We start from the raw sequence: 26,248 nt of genomic DNA, 5'->3' as shown, positions 1-26,248 counted from the left end.
GGCGCTGTCACGGCCAGAACCACTGAGGATTTCACACCCAGCCACAACCATGTGTGAGCAGAGTCTGATTTCACAGCCGTGCTCTGACTTCAGCTGTCAAACCACAGCCACAGGACCTCGGCGAGCAGCACCACGCCTGCAGAGCTGAGCTGTTCCTGCAGCAAAGCCATTTCCTCCCAAAGCCCCCAAAATCAGAGACAGCCACACACCCCCAGCCTCCACCCAAATGCTGCTGCTCATGGCCTTGACCACTGGCTTAGCCAGCAAGACGGGTGACAGCAAAATGAAGATTTTTGGTGGCAAAAAACTTCCAACCGTCACTTGAATTTTGCGATTTTGCAAAGGCAAGGAGCAAAACTGGAACTATTTCCCTACCTAAGAGCTCCTGTTCTTTGCTGTACAATTCACAACTACACTAAACTTACTCAGCATTGTAATTTTCATTTCTCCTTTCTGTCATCACACAGCCTCATACACTTCACACTTGCTGAAGCCCAGGGTTTTCCCTTTGCAAAGGTTCAGGTTTATGCACAGCAAAACGGTCTCTTAAACAGTCTTTTCTTATTTCCTTTTGTCAGAGGCTTCATGCTATGATGAATGTGTAGAAATGCAAAGCAGAAGCCCATAGAAAAAGAAGCCAGTGTGTGAGGTGGTTTTGTCTTATAAAAAAAGAGACCCTGGATTGACTTACGCCTCATTAAAGAGCTCCAGTCTGCATTTTTATTAGATGTATTTAGACACCAGGGGATTTTAAAAAATAATAAGTTAAAAGCAGATACATTCTTAACATATGGCCCTGGATCAGTAATGTGAATATAAACGAAAACGGGCACAGCAGATCTCCAAACATAGGCATGGAAATCATTTTAATGGGGCACATGACCTATAAAATTTCAAGCAACACCAAACTACACAATGGTGTGACAGAATTCAGCTACCGCAGGGCTGTGTCTTGTCCCCACACATCCCTGTGAACATCACAGCTGCTCCAGGAGACAGTGAGAGGGAGGAGAGTAATTCCTGCTAATGAACGTACTCAGGCAAATCACGCAGCATTCACTTTGGTGGGGAAACTGAGGCATGGAAGAGGCATCTTCTACTAGAATTCATTTCCAGTCACAAATAAAACCCAGACACTATCCCAGCCATCAGCTTTCTTCACTACCAAGTGTCTTCGGCAACCCTGCTGTAGCCCAGCGTCATCCCCTCCTCACACCCTGGTCTCTACCCTGACAAAACACACAGCTCCGACAGAAAACTTATTTCCAAATCAAGAGCCAGTGTAGCTAATTCTGGCCCGCACAAAGCACTAATTACTAATGTAAATTATATCTCCCCAGCTTGATGGCAATGATAAACGATGGCCAATCATGTGGGCAGAGACTGGCACTGAACAAAACAACGAGGCACACCCAGAGCAAGCATGTCTTGCAACCACTAAACACACATTTGTGTGCTCTACGTGGGCAGCTACTGCTGTCCGGAACATTTTAACAGCAGAAACTGCACTGGGGAAAGAAAAAACACCACCACAACATAAAAAAACCTGAGTACATTCCTCCTCTTAGTCCGAGCCAGAACTTAAGAAACAAGTAACATAATTACTTCCACACCAGAAGGAAAATAAACCCCAGAACACACAGAGGGAAAGAAACAAGCCTCCAAAGCAGATCTGCAAAATACTTCAGGGCTTCTGTGCTGGGTAATAATTTCCCAGCACAAATCAGGAGACTAAAAACTACAGGGAAGCCAATTTTGGGGTAATGAACCCACAGCACCCCCTCCTCTGCCCCCTTCTCCACAGAGCCTGCAGAGCGGGTGCCCAAAATTCTGCACATCCTTCGGCACATGACCACATTTCATTTTACCTGAAATGACCTTTTCTGGTGTGGCCTCTGGTACAAACAGAAAGAAGAACATTTTCTTGCCTTTTCTGCATCAGGCACAAAGAACATCAACCCCACCAGTGACTGCAGGTCCCACCTGTCCAGAGGTGCTCATCCACAAGAAGTCCAACATCCCAAGAGGATTCATCCGGAGTGCCCAGCCCAGGTTCCCCAGCTGGGATAGCACTGGACCCAAAATCCTGGAGGGCTGGAAGCAAACAGGAGCAGGAGCAGAGCCTCTGTGCTCCATCCAGAGAGTGGAAGCACAGCTGGGACACACTCACTCTTCACCACTCACTCTTCATGGATAAGTAAAAGCACTTTAAGGAGAGCTTTTTTTCCCCTCCCTTCACTTTGTTTTAAATGGCTGAAGAATTTCCTCTGTGAATGCTCCCAATTGTGGCTCACGCTGAGTTATTTTTAAAAGCACAGAACCAGATTTTCAAGGGCCTGAATGAGGAAATGCAAAGCTTTTATTAAGCAATAATAGCCCAGACAATGGTCACAATTTCCCAAGGGTCTGAACACGGCAGCTGACAATGAGCTTTACTCCTCCACAAAAACCCCTTCACAGGCTCGGAGGGTTTGCTTTGTATGATCCAGGCTCAAGTTAGGGAGTTAAAACAGAAAGCTCTGTGGTCGTTTTCAGTGTGATTTCCTCCACCAATGCACATCTGAGCAGAGATACAAAAATCACTGGGAAAAGGAGCCATGCCCCGTCTCATTCCCTCCTTTGCTACCCGGACAGGATCCCACCCAGCTGGACCTTCCCCTTGCAGATGGATCCCAGCTGACAAACTGGCCAACATTCCCAGAGTCATGAGAGTGAAACAAAGCCTTTCAGCTTTCTTCACTGATATCTGAAGCTCTCCAAAATGCCTCTCACTAAAATGGCCAGAGATAACTCTTCAAACCTCAGACCTGCTACCACGGGGTATAATCAGATCCAGTGGCCACATCAGCCCTTCTTTCTTCCAAGCAGGAGGAAGTTGCAGCTATGAGGAGCTTGTACAAACAAACCCACCCAGCAGCCAAGGTTTGGCCATTTTCACTCAGTAATGCCGGCCACAAGCAAATCCCAGCACACCTGAACCAGCTGGACTGGCTCTCTCTGCAGCCAGCATGAGCAGCAGGCACTGCTGGAGCACAGAAAATCAGATTGGTTCAAGATGTCTGCTTAGGAAAAGATGAACTGTGCTAGAGAAAGGGGCGTTTTTCTCTGCTGGTTATAAAGCAGACCTCGAGAAAGGAGGAAAAAAATTTAAAAACTTGATCACCAAGCAGATCTGTAGAAAAAAAGTCCCAACCTAAATGTCTCCCACACGAATGCTGTCCTCACCTTCAGCAGAAAAGCAGCTAACACCATAAATTCAGGAGCTCTTCCAACCAAAACAAGTATATTTCTATCCTCCCAACATCTCTCCTCTTCCCTGTTCCACTGAAAGCACAGTGTGGCTGCACAGCAAACCAAGATTACAACTAAACCCCACAAACAAGAACCGAGCTTAGATTCAATCTGAGCACTTCCCAAACTGCTGCGCCACACAGCCAGGAGAGACCACAGGAGCTTTCTTCCAGCTTACCACAGCCTCCAGGGGTTGTGAAAACACTTCCTAATCTTCTGCAGATCTGTCAGTCAGTCCAGAACCAAGAGAGCTCGAGTGCCCAAAAGGAGAAAATATTTCTAACTCCTTCAGAAACACCTGCAATGCTCCTGCTGCTGCTGCAGCTCCACCACAGCTGCACACCTCTGGCACCAGAGGTGAGACCTCTGTGCCTGCTGCATCAGACATCCTGCTCAGAATGGTAGGAACACTAGAAAATGCTTTCAAGTTTGTCTACAACATCCTGAAGGAAAGGAAAAGGTGTTTTGAGGATTAATGGAAACTATGCTTCGTCCCCTTTGCTGTTTTCAACCTGGCTATAATCAGCCATAAGCCTCCACCATCCTTTTGTCTTTTTTACTGTAAACTTCAAGGCCCTTGACCCAATGAAATCCCTGAACTCGGCTTAAAATGCTACTGAAAAATAATTAATTGTCTGCTTGTGTGTAAAACAGCTGTCCATGTCTCTGTCCAGAATTCAGGATATGTTCAGAAAATGGATGCACTCAAAGACTGAGGATGCCAAAAGCACCCAGATATTGCCATTCAGAGAATTCACAGAAGCACTTTTTGTGCAGCAACATCTGTAAATCAAAGCATATTATTTTCCACCCTCATAATCAAGAGATTTGCTAGATTATCCAGAGCTCTGTCTGATCATGACAGACGAAGCTGTTGAACCTCACTGCAGCTGCCTGAAAGGCACACTCAGGCAAAGAGCTTGAGCAATGAACGCAGCCCCTTCAGCGCTCACTTCCAATTAGGAAAACTCTCGGTGTGATGAGGAAAGAGCCACTCACAGCCAGAGGAGTGGCCACAGGTGACAAATGTGCAGGCCAGCAGCCACTGCTTGGCAGAGGAGCTGCAGGCAGAGGGAGGATCAGGCAGGCTGCAGTCACTGAGAAACCAGAGAGGCTGGAATATCGTGGGGAGGACAGACAGCAGAACTTAAAAAGGCAGCTTTGCCGGCGAGCACAGCTTCAATTAACAAGCTGTATTTGCAAGGCCGGACTCCAAAATGCTCCTCAGTATCCAATCATCTAACTCACGCTTAAAGACACACCATTATGGCACGGAATTGGGGATCAGCTGGCTGAACTAATCCCAGCCAGATGCTAAAAGTACCAGGAAATAGGTCAGGAATGTATCCCACACCATGCAGGGCTCTGTGTGGGAACGGTCACACACCACCACTCGTGCACCTGTGGAAAGGGTTTGAGAGGTTCCTCCCAACCCCAAATCCATTTGCTAAAAATTTCATTCTGTGGTTCAGGGGAAGGGAAGTCACAGCCCACCTCATTGCCAGGAAGCCTTTTCATTGCTACGCTTCCAGGTAATGTTAGGCAACAAGTAATTCATTCCTACACAGGTAAGAGCAAAAATGCCTTTGGGCGTTACTGACAATTCCAGACTACTACAACGAGAATAGAAATCAGATGTGGAGATTTTATTATAAAACTCTGCAAATTACTTAAATCAAGCAAAAAGGGGCAAGGTTAAACTAAGATTCCTTTCTTGCTCTGCCCTCCACATGTGCCTGTGGAGTACACATGACAGAAGTAAATACAGCTGTTCACTTTCAGATGAGAAGAGTCATTTATTAACCTACACAAGATCCAAACAGGTACCTCCAAAAGCATGGGCTGAGTTATTCCAGGTACTTTTTAAGACAGTGCTCTCAAAAGAGAGTGGTGACAGATATCATCTTTGGAAAGATTCAGGACCGTATCTTACCGAGCCTCTGCTGCTATCGGTGACCTTTACAGTAACACAATAAATATTTTAGCATATAATGAATTTGCTGCATTACATTCGCTCTTTGGGCTGTTGAAGATCAGCCAGGAACCAATCGATTGGAGGCACAAAGCTCTCATAAAACTGAAAGTTACAATGGAGGTCTTGCTACCTGCAGCAAAGAGTTAAGGGGTGAGGAGAAAAAAAGGTGTTAAAAAAAACCCTAAACCAACTCATGAGCACTCCTTTTACATAAACTTCCATCAGATTCACTGTACCAGCCCTGAGATCCCTGCAGTCACTCAAGCAGGACTGGCCCCAAAGCTGCATCCTTATTGTTTGGAATTACAATACTCATTTATGCCAGCAGCAAACCTTTCAAAAATAACCTCAAAAACCCACAAGGCTTCCCAGGAGTTTGAAGGACAAGCTCTGAAACACGAGGGAAGCTGTGTGGTTTAGCTCCAGTTCTGCCATCAGCTGCTTTGGATCGCTTGGATCCCTTCAGACACCTCCTTGCATCTCCACTTCTTTGCCTGCTTGGAGGTGTCAGGGCATTGTCATTTTGCAGCAGCACCTCAGGAGCACGTGGAGTTGTTCACCTGCAGAGGTGAGCACACAAAGCCAGCAGATACCAGCACTGAGGCTGTTGATCTGTGCCAAAACCTCAACCAGCCAGATTGTCTCATTTTTTTTTTTTTTGGATCTCATTTTCAGTAGATTTAGAAAAATTATCCCAGGGGTATGGCAAGGGACCAGAATGTAGAAGATCATTTAATGACATCTGTAATAGCACACAGTTAACAACACCACCTCAATTTTTGTCTTATGACCTCACTCGTTGGGAAGAGTTTTTATCACCCTTAATATCTTTACAAACACTCCCCCTCTCTGTCTCCACCAAGTCTTTCCTTACTGCCATATAAGCCCAAGGCTTCTCTTTCCTCCCCTAGAGCTGCAGTCAAGGTAAGATCTTAATTTCCTCTGCCATCTGCAATGAAACTGGCTCCACACCTGTGCCAAACAAGCTGGAATTACACCATTAATTTCAGCTTAGTCAGCTCACCCTACAGACTAAGTCAATATTTGACAGATATTTAGCAAAGACTACAATTTATTTAAATTCAGCACGTCGTGCCCACCAGAACAGATAGAGCAGAGACGAGAGTCAGCAGGACTTGCTGCTTGGGGGGAAAAACACCAGATAATCAGACTTCTTTTGGATGGAGACCTCCTGTCATCAAAAAAAAAAAGGAAGTTAAGGATAGAAAGACCAGTTTGCTGAGATCAGCCCCCCAAAGCAAGCCTGCTTCCCGAGAAACAACCAGCATTCCCGGGAACGGCTCTGCGGGAGTGAGAACATCTCAGCTTTCAGAGAGGCAGGGTTGCTAAGGCAAGCAAACAAAAGGCTCCTTGTCTGCAGCCCACAGCTCCTCAACACATCCCCACCGCTGCTGGAGATGGGCTGGTGCAGCCCATCCAAGGAGCTCCAGCTAAAGCCGGGCTCCATGGCCAAGCCGTGCCCCTCTGAGCAGCCCTTCAGAGCAGTTGGTGGTTTTCGGTGTCTTCCCAGCTGTTCCACAGCTGGCAGGGAGCAGGGAAATTCTGAGGGAAAGGATTTATGTGAAAACAATGCCAAAGAGGAAGGATTCAAACCAGCAGGCAGAGTGTGGGGAATAAAATCATAATAAGCAGAACAGATCAAGCACAAGTTCACAATAAACTGCAAGTGGCCCACTACTCTTAGTTTTCAACCACTGAAAAAAAATAAACCATCAGCTGCAGGAGAGCTCCTCAGCTTCCCACCCCTCACACAGTTCTTGTGAGATTCTGAAATCCAGCTGTTTGAAAGCAGCACACCCCAGCAGATCTCGGTGCTGTGAGTCAGCACCAGCTCTCACAGATGGGATCTCTCCCCAAGCGCTGTTTTCCAGAGCAACAGCTCCAGTGCAGCGTCAGCACAAGGAGCCCTCAGAGCTTTCAGCCAGCACTGCTCAGAGGAAGAAAAACTGCTGAAGCCACCCCACATGCCAGGCTGGGTAATGACATCCCCAAAACAGGCTCACTCCAGACTGGGGCAGCTTTAAGATGAAGTTGCTCCAAGTTTGAAGATGGGCACTTTTTGCTTTTCGATAGAAAAAGCCAGAGAAGAAGGAAGCAAGTCCTTTAAGTGTCACTTCGATTTCTCGTGTCACATCTTCCCTCCTCCACCAGCACAGGCAGACGCTGCAGCTCCTGGATGTCTCTAACCCTGCTGTGTGCCCTGGCTCATCCTGCTGGCTGGCAAAGTCCTGTGCTTACACCACGAGCCCTGGGAAATGGTGCCAAAATTGAGGATTAAAGGAATAGGTCAGTGAAGAATTCCAATAAACAGAGCATCCCAGAGAGGAGGAGGGGGAGTGTGATCCAAACCTCCCTCTTCCCCACGCAGCTAAAGTCCCCTCCTGTCAGCAGACACCAAGCACTTCACAGACCAGAGCTGCCACCAGCAGAGAAAGCTGCTCATGTAATTTTTTTTTTTTTTTAATGTGTGAAAACTAAGTGTTCCTTGTTTTGTACAAAACTGGCTGGGAGAGGAGAGTCCAAAACACCAAGTAAACAATCCACAGGCAGCCCAAACCAGCTGCAGAACAAGGAGTCTCCCACCCAGCAGTGCCCCAGGGACCTTGCAGGGAGTGAATCTTGCTGGGCCAAAGGAACGTGCCTGCAAAGAGAGAACAGTAAATAACCCCGTGCTGCAGCTCATCAAAAGGACGGCTGAGGATTTTAATTCAGTCACCAAGTAAAACTTAAAACCAAAAAGATGCATATCAAGGTTTATAGCAACAAAAGGTTTACAGCAACATTTTCTCTTGCCCCTGGACAAACTCTTTGGCTGCAGAAGCTGAAGGAAACCACACAGTGTGGACACACAAATGTACCCTGCATTTGAAAGCAGAAAGAACAAAGCTCTGGTGAATGTGGGAAATTGGGAAGCCTGACAGATTTCACCCTGGTTTATCCCCTGGCAAATTAGCTACTGTTTAAACTTGGAGCTTGGGCATTACATCATCTGTTTGCAGGGGAGGGTTTTTTCTTTCTTTTCTTTTCTTTTTTTTTTTTTAAAGCTAAACCATTCTTGTATTCACAGCTTGAGGAACATTGTTCATTCCAAACAAACCCAACTAAATGAAGGGGTGGATCAAGCTTTTTGCAGGAACCCTGCAAGCAGGGAAGCACACACCTTAGCTGCTTTGCAAGTTCAAACAGTAAAAGATCTTATCTGGAATTTAGCAGGAAACATGGAGCCCCTCAGGTTTGTCTATTTAGATCCAAGGATGAAAAAGCTACTTTTTCATGTCAGGATGTGTAAAACCAGCCTGATGAGGAGGCTGAAATCACACAGGCTGCTGCTCGCTCAGCTCCAGATCATTGCGGCTGGGTCCCATTTGATTCTTCCTGTCATTTCTGTCCCCTGTGGAAACAATTCCAGCTTTCAGTCCTTGGGGACACCACGCTGCCTTGAGGGATCAGCCTGAGAGGAAGGGAAACTCCAAACTGAGCTCCTGGACATATTTCTGGCATCTGTTGTCTTGTTCCAGCTTGGACACTCATTTCGAGATTTAATTTTCCCTTGAGAGATGCTGATCTCCATCAATGCAATTTTCTCCAAAGTTGGCAGAAGCCGAATTTTGCAGCACCTGCTCCTTGGCACGGCTCTCGCAGAGTTTTCTTTGGTGTTTTTGGAGGAGCAGGCTCTCACAGCCTCCACAAGTGCAGCTCCAGCAAACACAAAGAGCAGTGGGCTCTCATGTGAAAACTTGAACGCTGAGAGATTTCACACAATGTGTTTTTCTGACCCTTTGCTCTCTGAGGGTTGTCAGATTTTAAAGTGGGGAAGAAAAGCCAGAATTTTCAAAAGGGAAAAAGGAAGAACCATTGGTCTCATCCGTGAAAAGAGCAGGTTTCACACAGAGCTGGTGTGGAGCAAGGCCCTCAGATATTGGATATTTTCCTACAAACCAAACCCACAGTGGGCTCTGACCACAACCCAGCGGCATCGAGGAAACAGATTGCACAAGAGCTCTGCTAAAACTTTGTAAAAAAAAAATTATATTCTTTTTTTCTTTCTCTAAACCTGGCAAGGTTCTATGATCTCATCCCTTTACAACCTCTAAAGCTGAAAAAGACAAAAAGAGCAAACAAAAAACCCCAAAACAACACAAAACCAAAGCAAACCCACAAATAAAACCAACAAAAAACCCACAGACCTTTCATCATCATGTCTCTAGACATTTAAAAATACAGCAAGAATTTTCGCCTTCAATTAAGAAATAAATAAATATTTATTTTGTAATAATACCCAGGATAAGCAATTCTGGCTTAAAAAAATCCAGGCAAACAACTACACCAAAAAGTTTCAAAAACTTCATCTATGGAAGTCCTGTCAAACAGAGCTTAACCTTTAAAAAAGCAAAAAAAAACCAGTAATGCACACAGAAAAACAGGCTTTGCTGTCAGAATGTAATTAAAAAACCCAAAACAACTCAATTTTGCTCTATATCGAGATTGCCAGGAGCTGATCTGGGAGAAAGTCAAGCAAACAAATTTTCTCTCTGAAATTCCAAAAGGTCATTTCAAACAATTACTAAAACACAGTGCTGCAAACAACATATGCCAATTCTTTTTGGTTTTTTGGGGTTTTTTTTCAATTTACAAGATATCTTTACTGCTCCAGTTATTACCTGGAAAGAATAATAATCCCAGGGATCGTGCAGACTATTAAATAATTGCATGAATTACCAAGGAACCATTTAAACTGCATTTCAAAGAAAATTGAGAACTGTTTGTTTCTTCTTCCTCTGCTTTTGCACAACAGTTCCCAAAACAAAAGGTTCCCAAACAGAGGTCTCATCTGCAGCTCAGCTTGGGCCAGGATTGAAGACGTTCCTTCCCGTGGGACAGGAAGTAAGGGAGATTATTAATTTCACTTCTCAAAACAGAAAAGCAGAATTCATAGCAAGGAGACATCAGAATAAAAAGTCATGCAATAAAAAGAAGCCCCGAAGTCTGACAAATTCGTACCCAACACACATTTTTCCAGCCATCTCACTACCAAGAACCTTCAAAACGTGGCATTTTCTTCTCTCAGTGCCACTCCAGCCCCATTGACAGGATCTGCCTGTGTCAGCAACAAAGCTCTGCTGCACCCAGCAGCAACGAGGAGCTGAAAAATGAGCATCTGATTCTGGTGACCTTCATAGTCATACACAACAGCCAACTATTCTTGTCCATTCAGCGTGTTCACCTAGAACGAGTCCCCGCGCTTCATTAAATCGCCCTCCTTGGTCCTGAGCACACCCTGGGGCTGCAGGGAAGAGAAAAGGGTGCAGGAAAGATAAAGGGAGCACATCCTGGAGCTGCAGGGAAGAGAAAAGGGTGCAGGAAAGATAAAGGGAGCACATCCTGTGTCGGGTCTCCTGCCCACCCAGGGATGCCAGATGTGGGGTTTCACCCCCGGATTGGGGTGACCCCGAAAGATGGAAAAGTCTCTCCTCCAACCTGTGCCTTTAAAGAAAGACTCAGCAGTCCTCTGTTGTCTGTTCTTTAGGTTGTTTATTGTTGGTTATCTAAAAGATTCTTCTCCTGAACTGCTGTGGCCCGTTCAGCAGCTCAGACAAAGGCACACTGCCCTCCCAGGGGCTGGTGCCATCTTTTATATCATATATTACGTGTTACATGTTTATACTTTTCCCCCAATGCCTATTATCTATATTGAATGGTGACTTTCTACTCTAATCCAATCTGTGAGTGCCAACATCACCAAAGACATGGAGGTTAGGAAGGAGAAAGAAGGAGGACAGGGCACACCCAAATCCCTCCATCTTAGAACCCCTGACGCCCATGTACAAAACCTGGACCCCTGTGTACAAGGCTTAAAACCCCCTTGTACAGCACTCAGAAATCCTTCCTTTCACTTTGTGATTACTTCTACTGTAATAACTAACTTGTGTGTGTGGCTTGTAATTCTTCATACAGAGTTGGTAATTTGCTCCATGGGCTAAGATTGAAACCCCATGCGTGTCTTTGGCTGCATGCCAGGGTCTCAGAGCCCCCTGCCAGCAGCTCTGGCCATCCAGGGCACCCAGAGGGATGTTCTGGATTCCGACAATCCTGGGGCTGCAAGGAAGAGAAAAGGGTGCCGGGGCAGCTCCCTGACACAGCACAGTGGCTGTGGCACTGTCCCACTGCCCATTTCTCACCTGCCCAAGCTCAGCCACTCCTATGACTGCCAGGGAAAGGGGCTGGAAAGCTGCTGGGTAGAAAAGGACCTGGGGGAGGTGGCCCACAGGCAGGTGGCCCTGAGCCCAGGTGTGTCCAGGCAGGCAAAGAGGCCAGTGGCATCTGACTTGTGGCAGCAGGGCCAGGGCAGTGCTGTCCCCTGTGCTGGCACTGCTGGGGCACCTTCAGCCCTGGGGACACTTCTGGGACAAGAAGGACACTGAGAGGCTGGAGCATCTCCAGGGATGGGAACAGAGCTGGGGAAGGGGCTGGAGCACCAGGAGCAGCTGAGGGAAATGGGAAAGGGGCTCAGCCTGGAGAAAAGGAAGCTTTGGGGGGAACTCTTCCCTCTCTGGAATTCCCTGAAAGGAGGGGGCAGCCAGATGGGATCAGGCTCTGCTCCCAGGAACAGGGACAAGATGAGAGGAACAGCCTCAAGCTGTGCCAGGGGAGGCTCAGGTTGGATAACAAGGAATTTCTTCACTTAAAGGGTTGTCCAGCGCTGGCACAGCTGCCCAGGGCAGGGGTGGAGTCTCCATCCCTGAAGGGATTTAAAAGCCTGGTGGATGTGGCACTGGGGGACATGGGTCAGTGGTGGCCTTGGCAGTGCTGGGGAATGGTTTGGCTCCATGATCTCCAAGTGCTTTTCCAATCTAAGCTATTCTCTGATCCCCCTGCAAGGACACTCCAGCATGAAACCTCCCAGGGCACCAGCCCTTGCCTTGTGCTCCCAACCAGTAAGGGGACTCCCCATCTCCTACTAAAAATCCCTCAAGCAGTTTGCTGCTGGATTTTCAAGCTGAATCACTTCACTGAGGCATCATCTGAAAGGCAGGGACTGCAGAGCTGAGAGAGGGAGAGGGACCAAGGCCACCCCTTCTAGCAGCAGGCTGTGAAATCAGTTCACCCGTGTCACAAATCTCAAATTCGAAGGTCAGTGTCAACAAGTACCAGGCAGTACTTCCCTGCCTCACAGACACTCTGCCATACACTCAGATACTATGGAAACGTTAACCTGTATATCCTGAGCAGAAGGAGGAGGAGGTGACAGAAAAGCTTGGATATGACCCCTCTCTCCTCAAAAGACTCCACATAAACACACAAACAGCCTGAACAGGGAGATCTCTTGATGCACATACAACAGCTTTTGGTAAACAGGCTAAGAATAGGTACAGGGACAGCAAAGTGTCCAAGCGAGACTCCCCTGCACAGGAACACCGAGCTCACAAGAAGCATTCCCAATACTGCTCCTGCTTTAATCAGTTTTGAGGAGAGGAAATGCACTTTGGTTCTTTTTATAACACTTGCTCCATTGCATTTGTCAAACAGCTGCCACTCGCTGTCCCAGGGAGAGCTGCTGGAAGCCAGGGCTCGCGTGTCGGCGCACGCAGCAGAGATCAGAGATGCGCATGGAAACAGGCGCCAGATCTGTCTGCAGATTCCAGGTCACACCTTCCAAGGCAAAGGAATTATACAGAGACACGAGTCAGAGCAAAGGCTGGGCCATGCTGGTATAAGCTACCCATGGAGACGCTCCTGGTACTGCCACCTGAGCAATGTCACCTGAAACACAAGGTCAGCCAAACACTCAGCGCATGCCAAAACATCTTCCTCAACATCTCGTTTGACAAGGGAGAAATAATTCTGCAGCTTGGCCTTTCTAATCAAAATCATCATTGTCCCGACAACGTAGAAGTCATTTCCAGAGAAAGAGCAGGTCCGATCCCTGAGGGATGGAGGGAGATCAGCTTGTGTACAAAAACCTTGAGATACCTGCCAGCTCCAGCTCAATCGTTACTCCTAACTAACTACACCCTTGAGACACTGGCAAAAGGCTTGCTGCTATTCATCATTGCCACAAAGTAAAAACAACAGTCAGAAGACCCCGGAGGCAAATGCAAGAAACCAACTGCAAGATTTCTTTGAATCTTTTTTTATTATATCTTGGTTTTTGTTAAAAATCCTCAGACTCGCATCAACAATGACACTTTGAAGATGTTGCTAATTTACAGCTTTCCCCGTGAAGAATGGCAGCCTCAAACCCGTGTAAAAGGTAAGAAGGGTAAGAAGTTTGTGGACTACGACAGAGCAAGGCAGCAAAAAGCCCAAAATGCTTCTCATCAATTAAATCTGACCTGCTCTGCTGGAAGGGAACCACGTCAGAATCAGCTCCACCTCCTGCTTTTAACAACCACCCTACAAGATCAGTACAAGGACAGCTCTCCCCTTTCTCCAGGTCCTTGTTTTTGTTTTGGGATGAACAGTTGAGAACTTTGCAAGGAAAGGCTTAAAAGCTAATTGTCAGATGCCACAGTAATTAGTGGCACCTTTCCAGGGCATCCATCTCTGGCTGCTTTTCCAATAGCTGGCTCCTCCTCAATGCCCACATTAAAATGATGGTACACAAGGTAGGCGGCAGATTCATTTAGAAGCACCAAGGTCTTCCCAGGAGAGATGCCTAAGGAAAGAAATATCTTAGCTAAACAATGCATGGGTTGATTTTTTTTTCCTTCCTATTTGCTATGGAAGTGCTATCTTTATTAATTAGCTGAGAACGATGCTAACCTATTCCCTGACATGTATTATTAGATGTACAATACATTTCTGGGAGTCAATGGGCTCCTGTATCAAATGATCAGCAAATCACCTCTAAATGAGCAAGATAAGATCATACTGCCCTGACTTCTGCCGACCTGCTGGTCACACATCACAGCTTTGATGTCACCACTGCACTTATATCAAAGGTTTCTGAGCTATTTTACTCGCAGACCCTCACAGGTTTCCCTGCAAACAGAAAGGCTCTGGTAGGGAATTCAGGACTGCTCTGCTTAGACGTTCCAGACCCCTTAGGAAGGGGCTCACAGCACTGCTCTATATATTTAGGCTCTGCTCTCAACTCCGAGGCTCCCCACTTGTTTGGCAGCGTCTTCTCATCACAAGCTCCAGCGTTTCCACGCCAACCTTTTCCAGGCATCATCTGCGTGTCAGCAGCACTCCCCAGCATATCCTCCACTCCACACCAACACAATCCAGAACACATCCCACTAAGTGCCTACACAGAGCAGACCTGCAGCATAATGACTTCCTCGTGCCCGTAATAGAAGCACTAAGAGACGCGTTCTGATCCCAGCCCCGAGTGCTCCCGCGTTACGCACGACGTGGAGGCGCTGGATCACGGGGTGGGGGGAAGATAAAGAAGCCTTTCCCATGTTCAGTGACTCACTCAATTCCATCCTACCCGGGCCCAGAAGGTGGGGGGCACACGGGATGGGGGAAAGGAAAGCCACTCTTCACGTTGGAAATGGAGATGTGTTGATGGGACAGCGTAATGGCGGATGTTGGATGGTTTTAATTATATTGTTTTTGTAAGCAGAGAAGCCAGTTTTCAAATTAAGTGTCCAAACTTGCATTCTTCATCTCTTTCTCTGGATTTACAAAGTACCCAACCTGTCAAAAAGTGTTCCCCGAGGAAGGCAATGCATAGGTAGAGCAATGCATTTCCTGCTCTGTGCCACTGTGGCCTTTAAACAAATAGAACTCACTTCCAGATGAATCCATCGATGCCAAATATTCCGGCACAGATTTGAGATGATTTTGTCACACTGAACAGGAAAACAGCTCATCCAGAGGCAGATGTTGGAACCCACACTTCAGGCAACGCTGGTACCAAAACAAAACAGGAAGGAAAACAAACCTCAGGCTACCTGCACTGTCACTGTCCCTAAGATTAAAGTCAGATGAGAAGATACCTGGAAGTATTTTGAACCATAAAAGAAAGCATTTTATGAGACAAGACAGGTAAAAAACCAAGCAGCTGGGCACTGTGCAAAGCAGGGGAATAAAAATGTTACTTTTGCACTGGGGAATGTTCTTAACATTTCCTGTCAGAAGAAACTTGAAAGTGTTTCTTAGAATCCAGGGGTTAATGCCATGTTCTGAAACCACTCCCAGGCAGACATCTGCATTAGAAAAGTGGTACATTTTCTTAACGCACCAAAATTCACAGGGAAAGGGGAGGGCAGAGGACAGCAGAGAAAACACAAACCCGACTCCAGGCAACAAGATTCTAATCATTCAAGAAGCTGAGCGTAAGAGCAGAAATTCTGAGACTTGTTAAGAATATGTGCTTTAAAGTAGTCCTTATATCCATTAGTGGCTACAGATTAACTGCTGGTTTGGAGGTTTAGGGTTCTGTCCCACACCAAAAAAAAAAAACCCACACAGGATTGATTTGATTGATTTATAAGTCTCAATGTTCTGTATTTCACTCAATTTTACCCATGAGGAACAGATCACTTTGTAGTGTGATTGGTTATGTCAACATAGCCCTGAGAAACCATTAGCCATTTACCACCAATTAGCAGGGACAGATCATCAAATCCCAGAATGGTTTGGGCTGGGAGGGACCTTAAATCCCATCCCATTCCACCCCCTGCCATGGGCAGGGACACCTTCCACTATCCCAGCTTGCTCCAAGCCCTGTCCAGCCTGGCCTTGGACACTTCCATGGATCCAGGGGCAGCCACAGCTTCTCTGAGCAACCTGTGCCAGGGCCTCAGCACCCTCCCAGCAAAGAATTCTTTCCTAAAATCTAACCTAAACCTGCCCTCTCGCATCCGAGATGGATTAGTCAGACCTCTAAACTGCTCTTGCCGGTAACAGGCACCAATGAACAACCAGCAATGACTTCACAGAAAGGGGATTTCAATTTGCACTTCAAAACTGGCCCTGCAAGCGCTGTAACAACATCAATTCACCTGGTGGGCCAGGCTTCCTGCGCGCCCAGGCAGCCCCGGGATCGATGAGCTGCAAGCCACGGAGCTGCACATGCTTCTGTCTTTATCCTTCCTAAACAAACCCCAAAACCTCAAACTGGCTTCGCACCTCTTTTCAGGCAGCATCCACCACCAGGATTTGCATGTGCCGAGCAGCTGAGCTGCGAGGGCCGAACTCAACCGCGACGAGCCCCAGCGAGCAGCACTTCCAAGTGCTCCCTGAGAAGAAAACTCTGCTTTTGAGGATTGCAGCCCCGCAAGTGCAGCTCGTAGCCGTGCTAGCTTTAGCCCAGCAAGCACAGCCTGTGTCAGCACGGATTGTAGGAGGCAACTGGAGGCCCTAGCTGCATCCCTCAAATCCCATGGGAATGCTTTTCCCACCGCCAAGCCACACAGCAGCAGAGATATTTTTTTGTCCTTTCAGTGTAGAGTGGCGTACCTAAACAAGCCTGTGAGTTACACTTGTCTTTTTCACGTGAAAAGGAACAAAAAAACCCCAATATTTTGCTCGTCAGGGGTTTTGCTCATTAGAAGTAACGCCAAATATTCCACCCCGAGTTAAAATCCCAGAGTTAGGAGCTGCTTCCGAATGTTCACTGTCTGCTCCTTCTCAAAAAATAAAGGTATTTAGCACAGATTGCAGGAAAAATCTCTGGTGATGAGACAGGAGCCAATGACCACGAGGTCCCTTCCAGTTCACCGTTCCTGTGGGGTCTCCAAAGCAGAAAAATTGTCTCTGGACCAGGAACCAACTCACAAAGGGCCGCCGTGATCTTGGCATCACACAGGTAACATCTGTGGTTAGCTGCAATCCCCAGCCTGGTGAAAACGTAACTGCGGGCAGCAGGAGGAATGCCCTGGGAAAACAGGCAAGGCAACTGCGAGAGGCAATAGGAGCCAAAGAGCAAGGAGAAAAAAACAAATCAGGCAACAGAGACTGGAAGGGAAAAACAACAAATCCACACAAAGGATACGTGGCCAGAAGGAGAGAGACACTAAAAACTTAAGCTGAAGGTGTCATGGCATTTCAAGAATTAATAGCCGTGGGAAGCAGGCTCAGGAAGGGCTCTGGCTTCCCATAAGCAAACAAAACTTGGGAACGCATCAACAACATCCAACTCATCAGCTGAACAGTCCCAGAGATCCAGAAATATTTGAGGGAAGATGATGATAATCATCATCATCATCATCTTTCCCAGGCCATCTGAACAGCACACAAACCAACCTCCAATTTTGCCGTGTGTCGTTGAGACCCAGCCTAAGCGAAGGCAATTCAATATTTTACTTGTTCCCGGCATTTGCTGCTTTTGCTCTGACTTGACAACTGCCAAAATCCATCCTCACGTGTAAACAAACCCAGAGCTAACAGTCCCACTTGAAAAATCAGAGGATTCCAGAAAACTGCTCTGGACTTCCCTTCTGCAACACGACATCAAAAGTTCAAGAACTGTCTGTACCACAGCTGAGCTGCCGGAAAAATTTGCTCAATGAAGGCAGGCAATCATCCCAACTCCAGAATCCCTGAACACCAAGCTGAACCCATGCAAACTTCCATTTCTGGAACGAGAAATGGAAAAGCAGAGGCATCCCAAAGGCCTGAGTGGGTACAGATAACACTGCGTGATAACAACGGGGCTCTCAGATGGTACGTGAAGTTAAGGGATTTGTCAGGGGGAGATGAATCTCTCTCCCCATCATCACATAATCAGACCGTGGTTCATTTCTGATGCTATTTCTGCATGGAAACGAGTTTAAGGTTACTCAGTACTTGATAAAACCCGCCAACCCACGTTCCAAGATGTTACTATCTCAGATATCATAGATTTCTCCATGAGAACAGAAATATCTAAGATAATCACCTACATGTGACACTCCTCTCAGGAAACAAAGTTACTTAATCTTCCTCGCACACATGTGAGGCTTGCAAGCACAAGAAACCCAGGCACTTCAAAGTTATCATATCGTGGTATCAATGCACGCGGTCTATCAGACTCACGCAAAAGCAACAAGAGGTCAGAAACTGGTCAATGCTTGGATTTTAACACACACACACAGAGCAACACAACAGCTTATCCAAAGTGCTTCTCAGCATCTCTGTGAATCCTTAATACCATTTGAAGCATTTCCAGCCCCTTCAGGCTCCAAATTGTTTGCGTTTGGACCAGCGTAACGGGGCATTAGCCTGTCAGCAGTAAGTTATTATCAGCACACGGGTAAATTTTTTGGTAAAGACCCCAATGTTTTTTGAGCAGGAAGGGACCTTGTGGGGAAAACAGCTGGGAAAAAAGAATAACACGGATCTCAACTTTAGTAAATAACTCACAGGAGCACAATACCGGCCACGCTAAGAAGCCCAGAGCGAGGGCAGCCTCGTCCTTGCTGTCCTTACCAGCTCACAAGGCAGAACCCCAGCAAGAACCACAGGGAGCACAACTCAGGCACTGCCTCAGAGTGGGAGAAATGGGGCTGCACTGGCCTGGGGGATGTGACGGTCCCTGAAACGCTGGGGATCCACAGGCAGGACAAGAAGGTCTCAGGATCCTTGCTGGATGCAGGAGGGAGGACAGGCAGGAAGGCTGGAGCCTGTCAGCGGCACCTGGGCACCACCTGCCACCACAGCCCTCCCGCCATCAGGGTCCCCAGGCTTCTGGGGACCCCTCCACAGTGTCCCTCTCTCTGTGAGACCCTCACAATGCCCCTCATGCTGTGAGAGGCTCTCCCAGACTTGTCGGGGTCCCCTTTGCAGTGTGACATCCCCACAACGCTTCTCACGCTGTGAGGTGAGGGACTCTCCTCACAGCCTCACCAGCCCTGAAGGAACCCCCAGCCCTGACGGAGCTCCCGCATCGTGCCCCCAGCCCTGAGCGACCCCCTCACAAACCCTGAGGGACCCCCCCCCCCCACAGACCCGCCAGCTCTCAGGAACCTCTCCCCACCGTGCCCCCAACCCTGAAGGATCCTCGCTCACAGCCCCCCCAGCCCTGAAGGATCCCCGCTCATTGCTCTCTCCAGCCCTAAGGGACCCCTGCTCACGGCTCCCCCAGCCTCGAGGGATCCCCGCTCAGAGCCTCCCCCGGCCCTCAGGGACCCCGCGTCCCCCTCCAGCCCCTCAGGGACGCCCCAGCCGAGCCCCCCCCCACGCCGCCGCTCCAGGGGGCTTCCCCCGGACTGTACCATTCCCGCCTTACCCCGGCCCCACGGGCTGCCGCGGAAGGGTTCCGGGGGGGGGGGGGGGGTGTTACCGCTCTCCCACCTTCCTCCCCCTCTCCCCGTGCGTGGTACGGTCCGCTCCTACCTCTCGGCGCCCTCACTTCGCCCTCCCGGCGGAGCCGCGAGTGGCTGGGGGGGGAGCCATAACCGCTGCCTCGTCTTCCCGCTCCGTCCGCCCTCCCCTGCTCCCCCCCCCACGGGCCGGACACAGTTGGTTTATTCCGAGAAGCCGGCCGGTCTTCTCCCCTTAAACCGCTGGGTCTCGCACGTCTTCGGCCATTTCCGACCGAACCGGCGGAAGTTGCCGAAGTGATGGCGGAACTTAACGAAGAGAGGCGGCGATAGCCGAAGCGGGGGCGGAGATAGGCGAAGCGGGGGCGGAGATACCCGAAGGGTTGAGGGCGGGGAGCAGCGAGACTCTCGCCTCCGGAACCTGCCGGGAACAGCCGAAGCTTCCCCCAGCTCGGCTCTCACCACTGCGCACGCGCGCCGCGCCCGGGAGCGTTTCCCGCCTAAAAGGCAGGCGCGCGCCCCCCGTCCCTCACACCCTCCGCTCCCCTCATGGAGGAGCCGCCATGTTGGCAGTGTGGGACGCTGCCTCGAAGGGGCAGCCGCAGCCCGGCCCTGTGGGCAAGCAGCCCCGTGTGTCCCCCTAAAACCCTGTCAGAGCGTCCCCCTGGAGCTCATACAGTCCATGCCGTGCTGTGTATCCCCCAAGAACTCCGTGAGGATGCCACCATGGTGCTCCGTCATGCCTCAGCCCTATAATGATGTGAACGCAATGGTTGCCACTGACCCACTGAGAGATGTCCAGGTGCCTCCTGGTAAACAGGGTTAGGAAAACAACTGTATTGTGGGAAACTGATCAGCAGATACTAAAATACCACTATGGTTTGGAGTTTGTTACAAAATAACATCCAGATCCACGCTGGAGGGTTGGCGTGAACAGCCTCAGGGATTAAATGTTGTGAAGTCAGAGTAGCCATGTAGAAATAAGCAGATACCAAACATAGCATGCAACAGATGGTAACTGAGACAAAAGAGGGGGGAAAAAGCAATGAAGAAATAAAGGAGGGGGGGAAAGGCAAGTAACAGTGCCAGCATCTTCTCACAACCAAACCACGTCGCACAGGTCCAGTCCTCTGTTTATGCATTCTAATTTTATGTATTAGGAGCTCCCTGAAAGGCATTTGTATCTATGGCAATCAAATCCCACACCAAAACACACAATATGACAACTTTGGGGGAATTAGAGAAATTTTCACAGGAAGAAATGAGGGTTTATCTCCAGGAGTAAAGAGGGTTGTGTGTTTCTGGCCAAAAAGCTCCAAGAATCTCAGCTTTAATAAAACATGAGCACTTCAAAGCAGCGAAAAACCACTTTTCCATCACTCTGCACTTTTTAACAGTCATTTACACATGTGTAAAGAATGCAAGGAGAAACTAACTTTTATTCTGAGATGAAAAACCAGTGAGGGGTGAGGCGGGGGCACAGGTCTGCCCTTTGATAAACAATAAAAAATCCAATCTCACCGCAGGGAACATGCTGTACGGAAGGGCAGGAAGAGGTACTGTAGGTTCAAAGGCTCAAAGGAGAAACAATACTTTTTATATTTTATCAGGACCAAAATTTAAAAAAGACTATGACTATGGCGCAGTATAAAGGCTGAATTAACATTCAAATCACTGAACACACCCACGTTGTCCTACCACACACATCTGTTCCCACTGTGCCACGGCTCGGGGTTTTGTATTCCACCCTGATCTACTTGGAGCTCTGCAGGAAGAAACAGGGGGACAATCATTCCCTTCAGGTCCTCACCGAGGAGGAAACACCGGTGGAGAATCACTTCAGGGGCAACTCAGGAGAACAATTCTTCTCCCAGCTCCCAAAAGAAAAGGAGCTGTCAGGATCAGTAGCCGGTCTGGCAAGTCTCCCTTTCAGGAAGCGCTATCAAGGCTATTACAGATTATACTGACAGAGACACCTTCAGATATAATCCCCTTCTCTGTGTGTTTCCCCTTCTTCCTCTTACAGGAATTGGTTTTCAAGAGGAGTTTTTAGCTTCCCTTCTACCAAGTGAAAAATCCACTCCTCCTCTGCCTTCTGCTTATCCCAAAAGAAAAACTACTGTATTCAAATACCCCTCATTTGCCACCTTCTCTGCCATCTGGGCTTTTATTTCTCGTATAGATGTAAAATTTCCACATCAGAAATGGATCCTAAAGGGCAGGGTCTATAATCTATGATTAATAATTATTTAAACAAGCAAATAAGTCGCCGATAAAGTTGCACAACATTTTCCTGGCAAGGAAAAGCCTTTCGCTCCTATCAGCTTCCAAACCTGTTTTCCCAAAGGAACGGATTCAGTTCACACTGTCAATCCTGTTAGAGACTCGGAAACTCCATGGTGACCTTGAGTTGAAGCTGACAGGGTGGAGGACTAAAAACACTAATCCTACTGTAGGGAAATGTGCAAATGTAAAGCAAAGCCACCTAAGAAGCAGCCACAGTTTGGATCTTGGCCTTCTGTTCGACCTTTAGGAAGAAATTCTTCCCTGTGAGGGTGGTGAGACCCTGGAATAGGATTCCCAGAGAAGCTGTGGCTGCCCCATCCCTAGAAGTGTCCAAGGCCAGGTTGGTGATGGGGCTTGGAGCAACCTGGGATGGTGGAAGCTGTCCTTGCCCATGGCAGGGGGTGGCACTGGAGGAGCTTTAAGGTCCCCTCCAACGCAAACCAGAGTGGGATTCTGCTGACAGAACGACTTCTTTAGACACCTCTGTATCATTTCAGGCTGGGAACCTCCCTTATATTTGTTACCTTTCAAGTTGCTCTACGCTTGGCAGCTGTAGCTGAACACAGCGAATGCCATCACACCTTTGTGTCCTCTCCTTGTAAATGGTCCCCACTTCCCCTCTTTTCCTTACCCCCAGCACATTCCCTCTTCCTCACCCCACTTCCTCCTGAGCATGGCTCCCATCCCGGTGTCTCCAATCTGCTCTAAATTACATTGACTCATTGCAGGCAGGTATGAAGGAGTTCCAGAGCCAGCTAATGCACATTTCCATGGCACACTTCCATGGCCTGAAATAAACCTGAGAAAAACATGGAACAAGGATGGCGGGGAGGACCCTGAGCTTCCATCTTTTCCCTGCTGCAATCTTTTTGGTACATCTTTTTTAATCTCTTTCTCCTTCTTTGCACAGCAGACGGTACCAAGGTCGGACCATCTGCGGATTTTACAAGTTCCGTGGAATGTTTTCAGACCGCACTCTTAACCTCAGACACTCCTATTGGATTTCATAGGATGCAGCCACTTTTTAGCCCCAGGGTGCTGTAGGTGCTAAATAGATTATCTACATCTCTCAGCCACTATGGAACAACTACACAGCAAAGCTCAGTTTTTAATCCTGCTGAGACTCCGACTGCTTTTGGCCATCAGGTATCCCACGGCTTCATGAGAGGAAATGTTAATCTGGAATGCTGGCCGAACTCCAGTTTAGGTAATTATATTCTGACAATTTACATTTTCCCTGCAGTTTTTAATGGATATGGATTTTTTTTTCCCTTCCCTTACTTTATGACAAAAAAGCAGTGGCCTGGTCATGCTCCTGCTGTTGGAGCAGCTGCCAGGCTTTGCAGCTTAAGTAGCTGCATTTCTGTGGTAGGTAAAGGCATCTCAGTACAGTTAAATAAAGCCCTTTGAGGACCCCATGGGCACGAGGAGTATTGTGACAATGCACCCCACTGCTGGCCATAAAGCATGGCAAGGGCTGGAACATGAAATGAAACACCCAGGAGCAGGAAAGGAAAAGTCAGCACAGGAATGGACACACAGACCCTTCCCTCCCAAATCCTAATTCTGCTTTGGACCTGGTGCAGCCCCAGCTGGGATCCAAAGAGCAAACACAATGAACTTTCAGCATCCTGCACAGAGGAACCAGCTCCTGATAGCAAAATAAAATAAGCTTATAAAAGTAGTGGAAGCTTTTGGCAAGATGCTGGAGGACACTGCCTGGTGCTTAAATGGGATGAGGAAAAGAAATGCCTGTTCCCTTGTTAATGAGGGCGCAGTTACTGGTTTTATTTCACCTGGCTTTGTAAAAGAAAAATCATTGGGCAAGAAATGGAGTAGAAGCTTTTGTTTGGGGTGGAATATCAAGGATCACACTCTGAGTAGGTCGAATTGCACTGATTAGGGGCAAACGTCCTAGATAAATTAATTAAATTACTGTATTATCACAGGATCACATAGTGGTATGGGTTGGAATGGACCTTAAAAATCTTATTCCAATCCCGTTACCACAATGCCTTGTTGTAAAACCATTCATAACCATTCTGAGTTCTTTCCTTCTCAAGAAGCTTTCTAAAAGGCTCTTTTTCCTATTTCAGCAACAATTCTTTAACTTCTGAGAGATGAAGACAGAGGTGACAAATAAACCATGAGATTCTGGATGGATACAGACACATGTAGCTTTCCCTCCTTCCCAGTCCGTCCCAGATCACTGTCAATCAAAGGCTGTTACCAGGACTAGGTGAGTATTTTTCACAAGTAGTTTGATGATCAAAATATGTTTTTCTCCATCCCCAAAATGACCAAAAATTAATTTCAGTGTGATGGATCACTCCTGGCTTTGAGGGAGCTGGACATAGTGGAAGAGGGTAAAGATAGAGGTTTCCCTCCCCTTGCTCTGTAACAGCTCACAGTAATTCTCCACCAATCCAGCATCAAAAGAAATTATCTAAAATGATCTAAAATATCTAAATAGAACTTATCTACAGAAATTATTTTTAAAATCCCATTAAGAAACTTCCATATTGCAGTACTTCTGGAAATTCCATGGACTCCTAGGAAAGATGGAATTCAAAGCAGGAAGCAGCAGCCCAGCCTGATGACAGCCAAGCAAAACTCCAACTGGATCTTGGCAATGGCAACACAAAATACCAGCACTGCCTCTCTCCTCAAGGCTCCTTCCCCTTCCAAACCCTGCTGCACTAGGGAATCAGCTGCATTTCTGGAAAATTCCCCTGAATTCCTGGAGGATTACACCTAACCATGCTTCCCCTTCATCTCAGCACAGATGCTTTGAAGTTTTCCAGAGATACCCAAGGAAGAAGACACATCCAAATACCAAGACTAGCCCCAAACTCCACCCTGGAACAGATGGCGGGGTTCTAAATACAGGCACATCTGGTAACCACTGGTATGAAAAAGCTGGCAGGCATCAGCTTATTCTGCTCTACTAAATATTCCATCATTTGAACTGTATTTAAACAAAAAAAAAAAAAAGAAGTTTAAAAGAAACAATCATTTTGCTTGTCTCTGACACAATCCCCAAACACCTACACATTGTAACTGTGGCATAGCTCGGGTATTACACTCTTGTCTACCAAAAGCACTTTTTTTTTTTTTTTTTAAATTCAGCACTCAGCAATGTCTAAACTTAAATTAAAAGTGACTACAAACCAAGCAGTTGGGTAAAGTACAAAAGCATCGTTTTCAGCGTGTGCTTTGTTGCACCAGACTCGAGGCTGTGATGCTCCAGCACTTCAGCTCACCCTCGAGTCCACACAATTTGAGGGGCCTTGACAAGCTGCCAGATTGCTGAGAGTCCTTGAAACAACTGGGGGAGCACAGACTCTGCTCACACAAACCTGTGTGTTCAAACCAGCTGTTCCATTTCTCCCCGGGTCCAGCTCCCAAAATGTAAACCAGGGATAATTCTTCCTTGTCAGGAAAACAATCTGTTAGAAATTATCATCGTGCTGTAGTAAAGGCAGCTGGGGAACACTTCTGCAGGTGGCTGGGGAAAACACCCACCCTCAAAGCCCCCCACCAAAGTCAGACCTTCAGCCTCCACACTACCCATGGTCACCCCAAATCCACTCCCAAAACTCCATTTAAATAATCTTTTGGGACATTGTTCCACGGTTCTTTCTGTGAGCTGAGTGAATCATCTGTGTTTGCTAAAAATCCAAAGCGATAGCAGGCATAAAACAATCGTTCTGGATTAGAGTCACTTTGGGAAAAGGCTGTAAAAGGCTGTCTGCTGGGATTGTGCTCGAGGTCCACTGGAGACCCCACCGTCGTGTTTGGATGTGTGCAGAGAGCTTTTAAAAATGGCTAGAGAGAAAAAGAAATACTCCGAGGAACTGGCTGATAAGGGAGTCTTAAATTCCAGATACAGAAGGAAGAACAAATACCAACAGTGGGGCCCTGTAAGTCCAGGATGTAAAAGCCAACAGACCTCAGAACAAAACAGGCACTAAGCAAACGAGAGGTGATTCTGAGGGAGGCTTTTGGCAAATAGTGAGGATGCTGTAATAAAAGCCACTTGTGATCACTCAATTCAAGCCTGTTTTCCACAAATTGACTCAGTTTAAGCAAAATAAAAGCAGGTCTGCGAGGTTTTCAGTTTCAAAAAGTTGAGGTAATTAAGCGAACTAGTTTGAGAGGCTGAATGGCTGAAAGGCTCCGATGAGGAGACCTTGAAACCAAAAAAGAAAAACCGTCTGCCATTTACATCCTGAATGGAGAAAGTGAATAAGAAGCACATGTGGGAAGTGAGGAGAACACGCTGGAGATGGGAGATAGTCAGGGTCAAGCCCCCAGGCTGAATAGAGATGCTGCTGCTGAGTGAAGAGAGCATAGGGGTGAAGGGATGGTGAGCTCTGACATCCCACAACCACATCTGAAAGTGCATCTAAAGTTCCCCTGTAACTACAGACATCCCATATTTCCAGTGTCCCTCTGGAACCACGGAGGCCTCCAGGCA

General features: G+C 47.5%; 1 protein-coding gene across 6 annotated transcripts in view; it reads right to left on the bottom strand.

The window, feature by feature from the left end:
- Nucleotides 1–26,248, bottom strand: part of EXTL3 (exostosin like glycosyltransferase 3) — a 133,177-nt gene that overhangs the window by 92,229 nt on the left and 14,700 nt on the right. For 2 of the 6 annotated variants that reach the window (XM_038131649.1, XM_038131650.1), the window contains exon 1: nt 19,556–19,825. The exons of 2 other annotated variants lie outside the window; for them this stretch is intronic. The gene's annotated coding sequence lies outside the window, so the exon portion shown is untranslated. Of the gene's footprint in view, nt 1–19,448; nt 19,493–19,555; nt 19,826–26,248 lie in introns of those variants that run through there. 2 more of the 6 variants (XM_038131653.1, XM_038131657.1) reach the window with 2 other exon arrangements.

This window comes from Motacilla alba, chromosome 3, assembly GCF_015832195.1.
Source record: "Motacilla alba alba isolate MOTALB_02 chromosome 3, Motacilla_alba_V1.0_pri, whole genome shotgun sequence".
Classification (NCBI taxonomy): Eukaryota; Metazoa; Chordata; class Aves; order Passeriformes; family Motacillidae; genus Motacilla; species Motacilla alba.
This window is presented reverse-complemented; position numbering and strand designations above follow the sequence as displayed.